The 14,887-nt window shown below is 37.3% G+C and overlaps 1 protein-coding gene across 2 annotated transcripts in view; it reads left to right on the top strand.

The window, feature by feature from the left end:
* Nucleotides 1-207: 207 nt before the first annotated feature.
* The window catches only part of LOC117435530 (transcriptional activator GLI3-like), a 123,650-nt gene continuing 108,970 nt past the window's right edge, over nt 208-14,887 (top strand). Inside the window, exons 1-2 of one of the 2 annotated variants that reach the window (XM_059018740.1) lie at nt 208-650; nt 8,519-8,609. The gene's annotated coding sequence lies outside the window, so the exon portion shown is untranslated. The remainder of the gene's footprint in view (nt 651-8,518; nt 8,610-14,887) is intronic. The other variant, XM_059018739.1, reaches the window with a different exon arrangement.

Below are 14,887 nucleotides of genomic sequence, written 5' to 3'. Positions count from 1 at the left end.
CAACAACATTAGAGTATAATAGTATATATTAGAGTACAATAGTATTATTAAGGATGTTATTAGCTTAAGTTTTGTTTTACAACTTGCAAATAAGTTTGTAACACCACTCCTCCGAACTGCTGGGTGAACTGAGCGTTACATCCCAACGCGGAGTGATCCCAGAGTATCTGAGGCTGTGCTGTGATTGCAGGCAGCGAGGCGGCGGGATGAGGAGAAGCAGAGTGTGTGTGTGTGTGTGTGTGAGTGAGTGAGAGAGAGAGAGACCGACCGAAGGGAGGAGTCATGGAAAGGAGAGCAGCTGGAGCTACACTCGTTACTTCATCTTAACCAAATTTACACTAAATACAGTATTACTCAAACCAGAAGAAAATATATATATATATATCCTTCTTTCTGTCATTGTCCCAGCTGTAATGCTAGTATGCAGTCAGGCTAGCGCTGTGACTAAATCTGTAAAGTTTGAAGTTTAGGTGAAGGAGAAAGAAAAGTTTTCTTGTTGAGCGGTTTTGATTAGTTTTTGAAGTGGAATTTGGGGAGAGCGCAACATTTTGGCTCCGCGAAAACATCTTCAATCAAAGAAAAACGAAATAACTTTAAACAAACAAACAAAAAAGCAGGAAAATTATCTGGGAGAGGGAACTTTCAAACACGTAAGTACGAGATGAAACTGTAAAGTTACTAATGGTTTTTGTACATCGTTCGAGAACAGCATGGTAGTGGCAGTTTATGAAAGTTTTTTTTTTTTTAAATGAATGTCTGTTGCAGAGTCAGTCAGAGGTATCAGATTACAAATTAGTGAAACTGTACAGAATATGCAAAAGTACAGGAATTGATAACCAAGAGAAACAAGATGAAAGTGAACTAAACGCATGCCTAAAATAGATTTATTACCTGAATGGTGAATATTATATATTTTTTTGCAAGAATTGCGCCTTCTTTCTCAATTTAATTAAAAAAAAAAACATTTTCCAAAAAGTCTTTTTAAACATTTAAAACATTTTTAACACGCAAGCATTTTAACATTTTGACATTTTGTTGGGATTTTGGTTTATCCTTCCATAGAACTCTATCTATGTGGTTTCCCATAAGCTGATTTTGATGCGTCTTAATTACTTTCAAATATGAGAAGATGTGTTTAACTTCTGACTTTGATCTGCCATGTAACAACATTTCTGTTTACTGTACTTTTGATACAGGTGTTTTAGCATCACTCCTATTAAATATTCGTGAGGGTTCTACTCTTGTTCAGACGTGGTTTGAAAGTTTGCTGTGCTGTCAGATGCATGCGCCTACATTTTTAACGGCGCGCGCGCGCACATAAGATGATTGTGGGTATGCTTTTAATTTTCACTTGGGATGTGTTCATCTCCTTTCATCCTTCACCTTTACGGAGTCCCTCAACTTTCTCGAAGTTGGTTCTGTTATTATCGATTAATAGCTTTCCATCTGGTTCCTTGGAAGCAGTAGTATACGCCACATCAACTTACGGCTATATTGTTAGTCAAAGCAGAGATGTTTTAATTAATTTACAACATAGTACCAAGTTTCGTCCAGCTAAACGTATAATGCACTATGCATCTTTAAAACATTTTTTAATTTTTTTTAATTAGGAATAAACATATATACGCCGTCATCCTTCGAATAATTAGCAAACAGGGCCACAGTTTTAAAAGTATTTCCATTCCGTTTTCCCAAACTTGACGATAAGTGAATGGATGGAAGGTGCGCCTTTTACGAGCAAAGTACTTTTCTTATTTTAAGTAAAAATTTGAAATTAGATGTAATTGGATTAATTACAAATTGAATTATATATATATATATATATATATATATATATATATATATATATATATATATACACATACATACACACACGCACGCATGTACACACTGTAAAGTTCACTGATTGTATTCCTTAAATTATAAAATCCCGTTATTTTCCTTACAGTAATTTAAATTCATAGTAATGTTATAGTTCCTACAGTTCTCCCCAACATTGTTGTTTTGCATACAGTATGTCAGTTTTCAATTTCATTATTTTACTTTCATAACTCTTGGTGAGTGGGATTCCATTGTTTCTTTATGTGACAAAGCACAACATAAACCCAAAGGAATCTTTTTCCTCCCAGGACAAATCGGTCCAGCACTTCTCTGGAGTATTGGTTTACTTTACGGACAAATTCAACGTGCACACTTCAGTTTCTAAAGCCACGACTTGTATGAATAAATGTTAAATAAAGGGGCACCCTGCTTAGATATTATTTTCCAGAACTCGTCATATCCTATTTATTCTGTATATTTTTCTTCAAGACACAGTGCAACCACCATATTTTTTAAACCATCACAATACGTTTTAACCAGAAAATTATTTTTATGTCTGATATTTTTATTCTATATTTGTATTTCGTCAGCATTTTTTTAAATGAATTGAATATAAAGCAAAATTCGTTCTTTACAGTTTTTGATCCTACACTTGTGTGTGTGTGTTTTTTAACTTTTTGATTTTAATGAGACCTTCCCTTAATTTCTGATATTAAATAAAGTTAAATTTGTTTAAAAGTAAACTATTTGAAATTTAGAGATTTAGTGCTTTTATTCTGCTTACAAAATACCTTTCCTGCATAAAACACAGCACTATATTCAAATAATATGTCGATTGACAGAGAATGATTAACTATATATATATATATATATATATATATATATATATATATATATATATATATATATATATATATATATATATATAATCATAATTAAAAACACTGCCAATCAAAAGAATAACTTTTTTTTTCAGGAACTCAGGAATGTGTTAGTCTGTGCAGTTTGTCTTACAAATGTTTAGTAGACATATTCATGTGATGATGTTTTGATTATACTTGTATGAGTGAAATATTTATGGTTGGCTTCATCATTGCATAAAATGATAGATGTGAAACTCATTTTCTGCCTCTGTTCGTTTTATTTTAATATTAATTGTTTATATGTCCACATTAACAAAAATGAACTAAAAACGTAGCTAAAAACCTGTCTAGTAAATTATACCAGAGGTGTGTTGGTTTTTTTTCTATATTGTTTCAAATACTACATAATAAAAAACAAAACATGACTGTAGCATTAGGCTATCAAAAAGTACCTGCCATCTTCATTAACACTGTACAATATTTGTGTCATTTCATGTGTATGTGGAATAACACACCTTTAAAGTAAGTCAATGATCGCTTCAGGACTCAAATATTCAGAACACTTGTGTACCAAGTGGGGAGGGTGAATTGATGGCTCCTCATATCCTCAGGAAAAGCTTTCTAATGGAATGTTAATGCATTTAGACTATAGTAGATTATCTTAAAAGTCATCCTTTTCTTCGTTATGCAGTTGTTGTAAATCCCTGGCTAAAGGATACTTTGAATGAGGTGTTTTCGCTGGCAACTGTAGTCTTCAGAGAGCTCACCTTTTTTGTTGTAATTTTCAAGGATATTAGGTGTACTATTCACATTCATACAGAAGGAGCAGCAGCATGATGACCAAGAGAAGGTATACTAAATGTAATCTTTCACTTAGAATAAATACAATTGTGTGCACGCTATCTTGAGATTTCATGTGGTAACTGAAGCCATTGTTGCACATCTTTCTTGGTACTCTGTGGTCATGTATATCAATCATACAACTGTGTTAGACCTTATCTGAATAAAAGCAGCAAAACAATACATGCAGCTGCTGTAGGTTATCTGTATTGCGCATCTGTACCCAAAGGAGTGTATATAACTTGTCTTTAATTTATTTTTTGTTTACACTAGTGCTGTGTTATTTTGAACATTTTAGTTGCACAAAAATAAGTCTGTTTTGCAGAAGTGTGACGTGTAACATCATTTACCACAGGAAACAGTTAAAAATCATATAATAATGGGAGAGCAGAATCAAGTCCATCATTGGGTTTTTTTCAGTCGCTTTTATTTCACAGTTCTCTAAAATAGAGCTGTAGTCTACGAAGGACTTAAAATGAAATTTTACACTTTGATGATTTTTAACTTTGATATATTGACAGCAAAAAATTGGAGCTCCACATCTTTCATGAAAGTTCAGCAGTAGCACCGAACAGCAGTCAAGTGTCTGAGCACATTTGTGTTTAACTGCAGAAGAGTAACATGTCTGTGGACACCATGGCTTCTTATCAGTCCCCTAATCCCAGATCCCAGCAAAACCTGGAGGGCATGCCTCAGATCTTGCTGAAATCGCTGTAGACTCTCTCTCTCTCTGCTTGCAGATTAAATATGCTATGTGTTCCTGGCTCCAGTAACATTTTTACAAGCTCACTGGGCTTCCTGTTGTAAGACCCCCTTCTGCAATTTTAGTAGCTGCTAAAGGCAACTTTTCAATGGTTGTCTGGAATAACTGGCCCACATGAGATCTGGGGGTCGGTACAGTGAAGGAGCCAACCCACAAATGTTAATTGTAGAACTGCTGTTTTATTTCTTTGACTCAAACCATCTGAAACTCTCTCCTGCCTGACACTTTCTTTAGTCATTTGCTGTAGCTGATTTCTCGCTATTTAAAGGTTCATGTTTAGTTTTTGGTCCTAAAAAAATTTATTTTCTTTTTTATGTTTGAAAAACAGGGCAAGATTATTTAGCATGAGAAATATAATGGCCTTCCTTGAAAGAAAATAATACCTGAGACTTTACTTTTCATGAGCAACTTTAAGCACAGGTCTGAAAGAACTTCTCAGCAATGTAATTTAAAGTCAAATCTGACTTTGTAAATGCAAAGTGCCCTTTAAAATACTACGTGGGGTGACTGTATGTTTTAACAATACTTAGCAGGGAGTCTGTGGTGTGAATTGTTATCCCTCTGTGATACAAAGCCTCAGTTAAAGGAACCCAACTGTTAAAGAGAGTGGCCATCCTTAGGAGTTAGCTTAAAGCATGCCTTATGCTGGCTTCTTGCTGGTACTATAAACCTCATAAGCAAGTTGTAATTAGACATGGCAAAATAGCAATATCACTGGCCAGTAGCATATGTCATGCAATTCCTAAGAGAACTTGAGCAAATTTTGTGCTTAAAGGTTACTCAATGAATGGAATTGTGAAAGGCCATTTGTCAAGGTGCTGCATGGTTTCTGTTAGGTTCCAAGCTCCAAACTCATTGTCTGCAAGGCATGGCCATTAGTCATCAGTGTATTAGAGCTGCCTTCAGGCTGCACTGCCCAGCACTTCTTCACACCATTACAGCTCTGAAAGTGTTTGTACTTGGCCGACTTGTAGAATTCCTATTCTTATTTCCGCTTGGCTGGTTTAGAGGTAAGTCTCCTCCCTACCTTCTAGCTCATTGTAAGCTCCGGATTCTGTTGAAAATTCCTTTCTGATGGGATTTAGAAGGATTTTTTGTCTGGTGTACATTGTGCCGGTGTCTTCCTATTTTGAAATGGTATGCACTATACATATAAATTGTACCTGAGACAAGTTGCGATTCCTGTGTGTAATATAAAACTGGCAAGCCTTTTGAAATCTTAATGCAATGGCCGTCAAAAAAAAAACAAAAAAAACATAATTTTACATTTTGTATTGATGCAAATGCAGAGAAACCCAGTTGACTCACAAATCCCTAGTTAAATATTGTTATTTAAAATCTTCAGAAAGCTGTTAGCTTTCAGAATTATTTATAAACTGTGGGTTTGTGGTTTTTAAATTCCTGTCTATTCGAATTATGTTAGTTTACCTGTACAGTTCTATGATGTGCAAGCTGGCTCCTAACAGAAGATAATGCTAGATCCCTGTATTCTGCCCCACTCTGGAGTAGAATGACCTCTGTATATCCAGCTGAGAAACATAGAGTTTAGCTGTACATGCCCTTAGAACCATTATAGTTGCTGCCCTCTTTGTTCCAGAAGTTAACACTAATTGTTGTAAGACCTGTTTAAAAGCCAGCATCTTTTTAAAACAAACTGTTCAGGAAATGTGTTTCCATTCCCCCACTTTCTAAACCAAGCCCTCATAAACTCAATACACTTATTTTTTGTGTTTTTTATGTTGTCTTATTACCCAGCGTATTTGTATTTTTTACAATGGGTGTTTGCATTCAGAATCGAATTATTAACACACCTCACTAGGTTCTCCATAGTATATTGCTTTTGTTGTGAAGACTACACTAGATTGTTCAGCTCTGTTTATTAGTGAATGTCATCTCTAAGCCACGTGGGGTTATTATTGTTTGGCATAGGTTTAGAAAGGTCATAGTCTGTGCTTCTACAACCATATGGAGACCATTTAAGGAGGTTTTTGTTTAGTGTCTATGGACAAGTCATTGACAGAAAGTATACTTCCTAAGTCAAGCAATGTGCCAAGTGAAACTGCAATTTTTCTCTATTTTCAAAACAATTTGCAAACCAAAGAGGAAGCTATGCTGTTTCCTATATGATATGTGTGTATTCTTTTATTTACATTTTCTACTGCAATTTGAGTATTATTATTATTATTATTTATTTCTTAGCAGACGCCCTTATCCAGGGCGACTTACAATCGTAAGCAAATACATTTCAAGTGTTACAATACAAGTAATACAATAAGAGCAAGGTCCTTGCTAATATGTTACAATACCTTAATTGCATTATGTAATTCTAAAAATTCTAAAACTCACAGACATTGACTAAAACATCAGTTAGCTTGCTTAGATTTTTTTTTTTTGAGTAGGCTACTTTTTAAAGATACTGATAAGATGATACTAATTTCTAAGAAACTTAAGTAGACAAATGATTCAGCAAATAATGCCTTAAAAACAAATATACATCACCTGAAATAGCACACAGAAAATGACCTGCTATAGTCCTAATAGAATGAAAATTATACTGAGCTCAAATGTATACATTTGATTTTTAAAACATTTAAAAGAAAGCTTTACCGAAACAAAAGGAATTGCAGATTTTACCATAACATTCAGCAATTGCATTCAGACCAATTTTTCTCTCGAACTTTGCCCAAATACAATCCTGCTGGGCCTTATTAGACCACAACTGCACAGCATCTTGTTCATTATTGCTTAATTTGATCACTATTATACCAAAGGTCATATGGCTTTATCTGCGACCGCAGTGCTACCTAAAACTGCCAGTTCTTTTTTTTAAAACTGTAGATGACGTGTAGTTAAAAAAACAGACATCAGGAAAAATCTTAGTCTGCATATAAAGCAAAACAACCCCAGTCTAAGCAGAAGTGTAACAAAGGACATCTCGAAGAGTGAAGCGTTGTTACGCAAAACACCAAAATAAATCGCACTCCTCTGGGTTTTTAAATGTAGCTCTGTTTTTTAAGTGTTGTGATGTAATGTACTTCTGAATGGTGGATACCTGCCATTGCAGTAATACACTGAGGTAAAAGAAAGTATACTATTGCAGTAGTTCTGCCTGTCACATAAACATTATGTGCGGATGTTTGGCAGTGTCTGACAAACTCTTTCAAATTGTGTATGCTTTACTGCAGTATATATTTGTGCCAGGATGCACTGGTAGTTACTAGCATTAGAGTGTTGTGTTATTTTTCAAAGCCAAGACATGTCAACCATAACATTTTCATTTTAAGGAGTATACTGTACCAGATTGCTTTAACATTAGTCTGTTTAATCCAGCAAGCACTGAAGTGAAAATTATTTCGATTATAAATATGGCTGAGAAAGGGGTAAAACTTTTTTGGCTATTACCACTGCACAAATTAAACGAGTTTCTAGTGGCTGGGAAGCATTTTCATTCAATTCCAAGTAGCTGGTAGCATAACAGTATTAAATCCTCTCTTAGTAGTGATAGTTATTAAAATTAGATTTATGTAAATATGAATGGTTTACCTGATAATAGAAAATATTGACGACTGTTTCTTTTAAATAGTAAAATCAATCCGAGTGAGTCAGTGAGGTTTATTTAAATGATCTAAATAGTGGTAGACCTTAATACCTTTACTGTAAAATATACAAACAATACATTTCCAATGCATATGTTTTGTATTTAGTAATGTTATTAAGTGGGCCAATATTTCACCCCTGTAGGGAAAAAAAAACACTAAGATTAATGTAGAGTTTGGATAATTAAAAAAGACCCCTGAGTTTGGTATGAATTAGAGGGATTACATTCACAAATATGTCAAGACATTACAATTTTGTATTTATTTAGAAAAATATATTTAAACAGATACAATTCTTTTTGAAATATCTCATATAATTTCAGAGGGACTGTAGTTAATAACCAGGCTAGTTATTAGTGATGTTTTACTTAAGTTTGCATGTAAAATACCTATAAGGAAAAAAGTAGACTGTGCAATGGTGGTATGGGCAGCAGTTTAGTGCCTATCTGTACCAATGCTTAGCTTGTTCTAGTGGGTTGATCTGCGCTGAACAGGGATGTACATATTGCATTGCTGTCAATTAATAAATGATTACATATGCACATGTTATTTTGCTGGAAGTATCTGCTTCACCAGTACATGCTGTAGACATGCACAGCCGATAAACTCCCTGTATCTCATTACTGTTTTAACAGATGTAGATGTTTAATGGTTCAGTTTTCTCTGTCGCTGCCAGAAGCATCCCAGTGGAACCAGGCTGTCTCCTTGGAGTAAGCGATGATACAGGTACTGCCATGTTGAGACGGGTCATTCTGGATCTTTAATGGAAAGAAGTGAATGGTTCCAGATTACTATGCTCTAGTCTAAGCGAGCCTGTTTCATCCTGTCAGAACAAAAAGGGGGAAAGTATTTAGCATGAAGCTCTAAGCATGCTGTTTCTTTCATTCATCTTTAACTGTGTCTGTATGAATTGGTGCACTTATTATCCGTGTTACTACAGTGCAGTGGCAGCAGATGTTCTTATGTTTGTCAATTAACCTGAGGCATAGATAATAGAATTGGATTAACACTTCTTTGTTTAAATGAACTTCAGTTCTAATGGTTGAATATGTATGCACTGTATATAAAACAATAAGACATACTGAACGCCAGAGTTTTGGGGGAAAAAAAAAGTATTTTGCCATACATTTAAATATAAATAAACAACAAGTTCTGGTGAAATGCAGTGTATTCCTGTCTGTGTTTTTTCCACAAAATGTCTGATTCATTAATGTATGATTTATATTTACACGGTAATACTCAAATGTGTTGTATAATTAACCATTCCCATAAGGGGGGCTTGTTTGAGTTTGTAAATCTGCCACACCTACTAATGCTAATGTCATGTAATGTCATTTGCATTTGGACACAAGTTGTGTCACTTCCTCCACCTCCGCGACTGGGCAAAACGAATTCTCTCAGTGCATACACAAATCTCGTACTGTCTGAGTCCCAGTTCAATCCGTGCTGAAATCATTCTTCTGCCAATGGAAACGAACATGACAGATTTCAAATGGCTTTCAAGTAGAAACCAAGTGGAAACAAGGCAAATGGAAGCTGGGCATAACACTTCGAGATATTAGTGCTGGGATGAGTGTGGGATTTTCATGTTCAGACAAGTATTTGACAATTCATTTACCTGCAAAACGTTAAAGCCATTACAGTATATGTAACACTGTATAAGTAGAAACATATCCCAGAACTAAGAAAAATGTTGTAAAGGCCTAATTCACCTTAGTTAATTGACTACAAAACAAAGGATGTCATTTCTGGCAGACATTTTATTTATTTATTTTTTTTGCCTTTGAATACAAGTAAAAAAAGATCTTTCTGGCTTCAGGTAGTGACTTCATGGTTACATGGCATTGGCCTCTGACCCAGTATGGCTACCATATTGAGGTCATGTGACTTGTGAAGTTACTTCTGCATTGAGACAGTATGCTCTGAGTTATTTTCCTTGTGTTTGGTACACAGCTGCATTCTTTGATTTTCTTACTCCATTCCCATTTTACTGATGCATTGATTGAACCTTATCAGTGATACAGACCACATACTTTGACTTATGGACTTTATAGTTGGTACTCAGTTGTATTCTATGATTCTTTCAATAAAGTTCCATGATAGGTGTTGTGCAGTAGAAATTAACCTTATCACTGCCACATTCTTTTTAACTTCTGGATATCACTGATACAGTTCTTTATCTCATTTCCATATTCATGATTACAGCCATTCAATCTGATAATGACATGCCCCTCAGATTATGCTACCAGTGATGCTTTGTTTTTGTTCACAAAAACTCCCATTTTTAGTTTATCGCAAACATTCTGAATGCTATAGGGGGGAAAAAAAAGACAGCGAGCATAAACTTAAAAAGTAGACTCAGACAGACATATTCAAAAATAATAAATTTAACAATAGACAGGTCTTCTTATAAAGTCTGACCGGATGAACTCTAATGAGATATTTAGCTGGCAGCAGTGTAGACCACTTGAAAGAGTTTGCCAAGTGTAGCTCCTTGCTAACGAGCAGGATACTTTTGTGCATTACACATGTAAGGCAACTGAAGTCCATCATTATGGACATGGCCATTATCTTTGGAATTCATGACATCTGGGATTTGCAAAGGGAATATATCCCTTTTGTTTACAGCATGAAGGATTTACATTTTTTCTTGAGCTCCATGAATTTATGTCATGTGCTCACTGCAGTGTGTCGTACAGGACTTTGTCCAGTTATTAGTGCAAATGTACATAAAAGTAAGAACCATACATATGTTGTAATGTTTCTTTGTCATCTGTATAAAACATTCAGAGATGTGTTTCTTCCTTTAGCTTTAGCTGCTGCAAACAGCTATTTGAACTTTAAACAAACAGAGGCCTTCCTTTGTTTAAAGGAGATTGGAGGGCTGGTGCTGCTTTCTGGTGTTTCTTTTGTAGCACCTTCCTACACTGTTGTTAAAAGGATATCATGTTAGCTTCAGTACAGGGTAATAGTTTTTATAGCTTGTTTTTCTTCATTGTTAACTTGTGAAAATTTGGGGGGCGTGAACCAGATCTTCATTATTTCCTAATGTCACCAGCCTACCATCATTGACTAATTTCACCTGTCTGTCATTACTGACTCCCTATTTAATCACAGTCACAGCTCTTTCTTTTGCGTTTAGCTTTTTTGCATACGCTGCGACCCGTTCTCCCTCCCTGCCGGATCTCCTCAAAATATCGCATTCATTTCTCTATCTCATCATTTCTCCGATGGAAGCTCAGTACCATCTACTTCTAATGCAGACCTCTACCCAACAACCAGACCTGCTGCCCCGGCACTACAGAGATCAAAACGCCCCCGCCAGCAGGCTCAGTCTCAGCAACAGCTATTTTATAAGGATTGGCCACTTGCCAAACTCTTAAAAACCCTGCACGACAACAATATCAACATCCCAGCTAGAAGCGAGTGTATGGCGTTGTTCAATAATAATTGTACCTTTTTATCTGCTACACCCATGTTGCTTCTGCAACTTGCTCGCCAGAGTCCCTCCTCTCCAGTCAGGTCGTCCCCTCCTTTCCAGCGTAGCACAGCCAAACAGATTCCATCCTTAAGCTTCATAACAACATTTTCGAGGACATGAAGTGAAGTCCCTCATTCACTCCATCACCTTCTCAATTGCTTCAGTTAGTACACGGCTCAACGATATTGACAAACTGGTTGCTTCCAACACTGCAGCAATCTCCATTACTAAAAGCCAGGATTCATCACTTCAATCATGGCCGCTGTCTTCGGGTTCAGCACTTCCAGTCCCCACAGCTGACGTTCCCACATACAACTGCCCTCAATGGTCCACAGCAAGCTCCTGTAGTCAGAAATCAAGTCCAGTGACCACATATGGTTTCTTTTGATATTTGTGTAACATTAAGGCTTATTTTCCAAGCTCATTTCATTTTATTTTTCTGAAAAGGAACATTTTCCAGTACAATTTTGATTGAGACTGCTTGCAAGTACTAAGAAATGGCTGAGTTGTTTCTCTCAAGTTTAATTTTGGAAACAGGCTTAACACTGCTATTTTACTGGACTTTCCCATCCTGTACACTTCCAGTTTTCACTGCTACGGAACTAAAGATATATTTATTTTTATTTATTTATGTATTTATTTATTTTTTCTTGCCGCCCCGCCCCTGCTCGCTCGTTTAGATGGCTTTGACAATCGCTCCAGCACCATTGCAGTTCCTCCTTCAGCCTCTAATGTGCCAGTCTCCGCCCCTCCTTCATTTCATCTTGTTTCAGTGGCTCCATTGCTCACCCCAGCTCAGGCAGTTCCGGCCCCGCCCCCATCTATCAACATTCCAGAGTACAACCTGGTTATAGCATCTGCTTCGCCATCCAACGTCATGCCTCTCCCCGCTGATCCGAAGGCAAGTAATAGACGATAGCTGTTCCACACACGCCCCGCGGTCACAGACACACATACAGCTCTGCACCGCCCCATGGTCACAGACACACATACAGCTGAATACAGCTCTGCACCACCCCACGGTCACAGACACACATACAGCTCTGCACCGCCCCATGGTCACAGACACACATACGCTCTGCACCGCCCCACGGTCACAGACACACATACAGCTCTGCACCGCCCTTCGGTCACAGACACACATACAGCTGAATACAGCTCTGCACCACCCCACGGTCACAGACTCACATACGCTCTGCACCGCCCCACGGTCACAGACTCACATACGCTCTGCACCGCCCCACGGTCACAGACTCACATACGCTCTGCACCGCCCGCCGTCCCACTCTTAAGATAAACCATCAGCCCGACTAGAATTCCTCGGAATCACCCGGGACACTGTAAAATCCGAAACCAGTCTCCCACTCGACAATCCTGGAACGCATTTGTCAGCTCATTAACAACTTCCAAGTATCAAAATCAATCTCTAAACGCAACCCTTTATCTCCCCTCGACCACTTCAGTTTTGCAATTCGCATTATTCCCAAGGCAGAACATTCATGTCGCGCTTTTTCGCTCTTGGTTCAACTGCAAAAACCTGGGTTCTCACGTAAAAAAACAACAACAAAAAAAAAAATTCAGAAGCAAGAAACCCTCCTCCAGAGCTCGTCCTGTCCGCTCACCCTCTCAAATACTAAAAACATTAATACAGGGTGAGAGACGTGGTATGAGACTGGAAATCTGTCTTGATTTTGAGTTAAGGAGTTCCACTATTAGGAGAATGACTGGAGTTGTGTGTCACTGTTTGTCTCTTCTTGCTTTTTATGTTATACATTGGCACGCAGTCTTTGTTTGTCTTCACAGGTGTGGGTTCAGCGGGGAGACGGTGGTCCATCTTTTGGGGAGATAGTGAGTCTCACTTCCCTGACCTAGAGTTCTAGTAACTGCAGGTTCTTCGTGTGGTCAGAGGGTACCACCGGCCACACTATTCTTTCGCAGCTCATGCGCTATATATCTTGCCTCACGAAAGAAGGCTCTGTCTTACTTTTTCCTTTACCCTCCTGGGACGTGGCCCTCTTAATCTTAGTGCTCGAGTCCTATAACTAACAATTATTTGTGTTCTTTCAGATTCTTTCTTCCTTATGTCAAGGCTTCGTATGAGCCGTTCCGTCCTCTGAGGGTCGACCCCGGTCACTAATTGGGACCCAGTCGCGAGGCCAAGCCTATTACGACTCCCCGAGAAGTCAGAGGATTTTGTCTTTTCAGGGGCCTGTGGGCCATTAGGGCTAGCCTCGACTCCATAGGGAAGGCTCTCTTGGTTGGAGTCCGGCCCGTCCTCTCTCTCTCTTTCCTGCTCTAGAGTCCGAGTCTCGAATCCCAAGTTGCAAAACACTCCCTCTCGCAGCCCTGGTTCCCGCCCCATGAATTCACTATAGCAGTACAGGATTAAAATAAGATTTTTCTAGTGTGATTACTCTCTCTTCTTGTTTTTTATCTAGGCAAGAACTGCTAATTAGGGAATTGATAAGCCTGCAATGATTCTATTTAGAAATCTCCAAGAGAGTCTTTAAATAAATGTTATACTTAAGGGAGGCATCACTTACACTTGATAAATAGGTCTGTGTGAATGCAGAATAATTTCTCACTTAGGGTCTAATGGGGCTGATAATAGTGCTGTTTTGCCTAGCTGATTGCCTTTTTGTTTGCTATTCCACATGATTGTTGCCTGTAGCCATTTCACTTATCAGAGGCAGATGTAGCTATCATTAATCAATCTTCCCTGTGAGTTTAAAAAGTTCATTTAAATGACAAAATGGCAAACTGTTCAAAGAGGAACCAAAAGTGTAGCTGTAGATACCTTGACCAGCACAAGCTTAGTCTGATGCACTGGTATAAAATGTTGGCACAACAGGCATTAACCATTAACCACTGATTGTGCAGTAAGACCCCCTGTAAGAAATGACTTGTGGTGATTCATGCAGCTATAAACAATCGTGATTACAAAGCGGTTTTAATTGTAATATAGATATCAGCTTTAGTGTTGACATAGTTGCATGTCTACAGTATGATTTCATTTTTTTTGTATGCACACAGTATTGTACACATATAGGACCCCATTCATGAAACTAGGGAATGTTTTGGTAAGGGCTTTTAATTAATTCAATCAAGTTTGCAGTTCATAAAACCCTTTTAACATCCCCACGTTCCATACTTGCACAATTCGCTGATTTAAAAAAAAAAAAAAAGTGATGTATTTTTGTATTTTTTTTTTTTTAAGTTTACTTAAAAAATGTGTGAAAGATATTTTTGTTTTGTGAGTAAAAGCTCTGGAATGTTTTAATACACTTGACCAAGGGTGGAAACTAGAATAAAGGTGATATTCTGCATTGTAAGGTGTTTTTTGTTTTATACTGCACAACCTCTGTTTATCCAGAGTACTTATCAAGCACATTAAATAAGCACACCGTTTTGAAAGCAGCATCACCCAGTTTTGAAAACTAGAAGTAATCTTACCATAAGGTGTCATTTTGACAATAATTTACAGGAAGCTAACTTTGGTTTAGAGACAATAGTTATTTAAATA

Source organism: Acipenser ruthenus, chromosome 3 (genome assembly GCF_902713425.1).
Source record: "Acipenser ruthenus chromosome 3, fAciRut3.2 maternal haplotype, whole genome shotgun sequence".
In the NCBI taxonomy this organism is placed as follows: domain Eukaryota; kingdom Metazoa; phylum Chordata; class Actinopteri; order Acipenseriformes; family Acipenseridae; genus Acipenser; species Acipenser ruthenus.
This window is presented reverse-complemented; position numbering and strand designations above follow the sequence as displayed.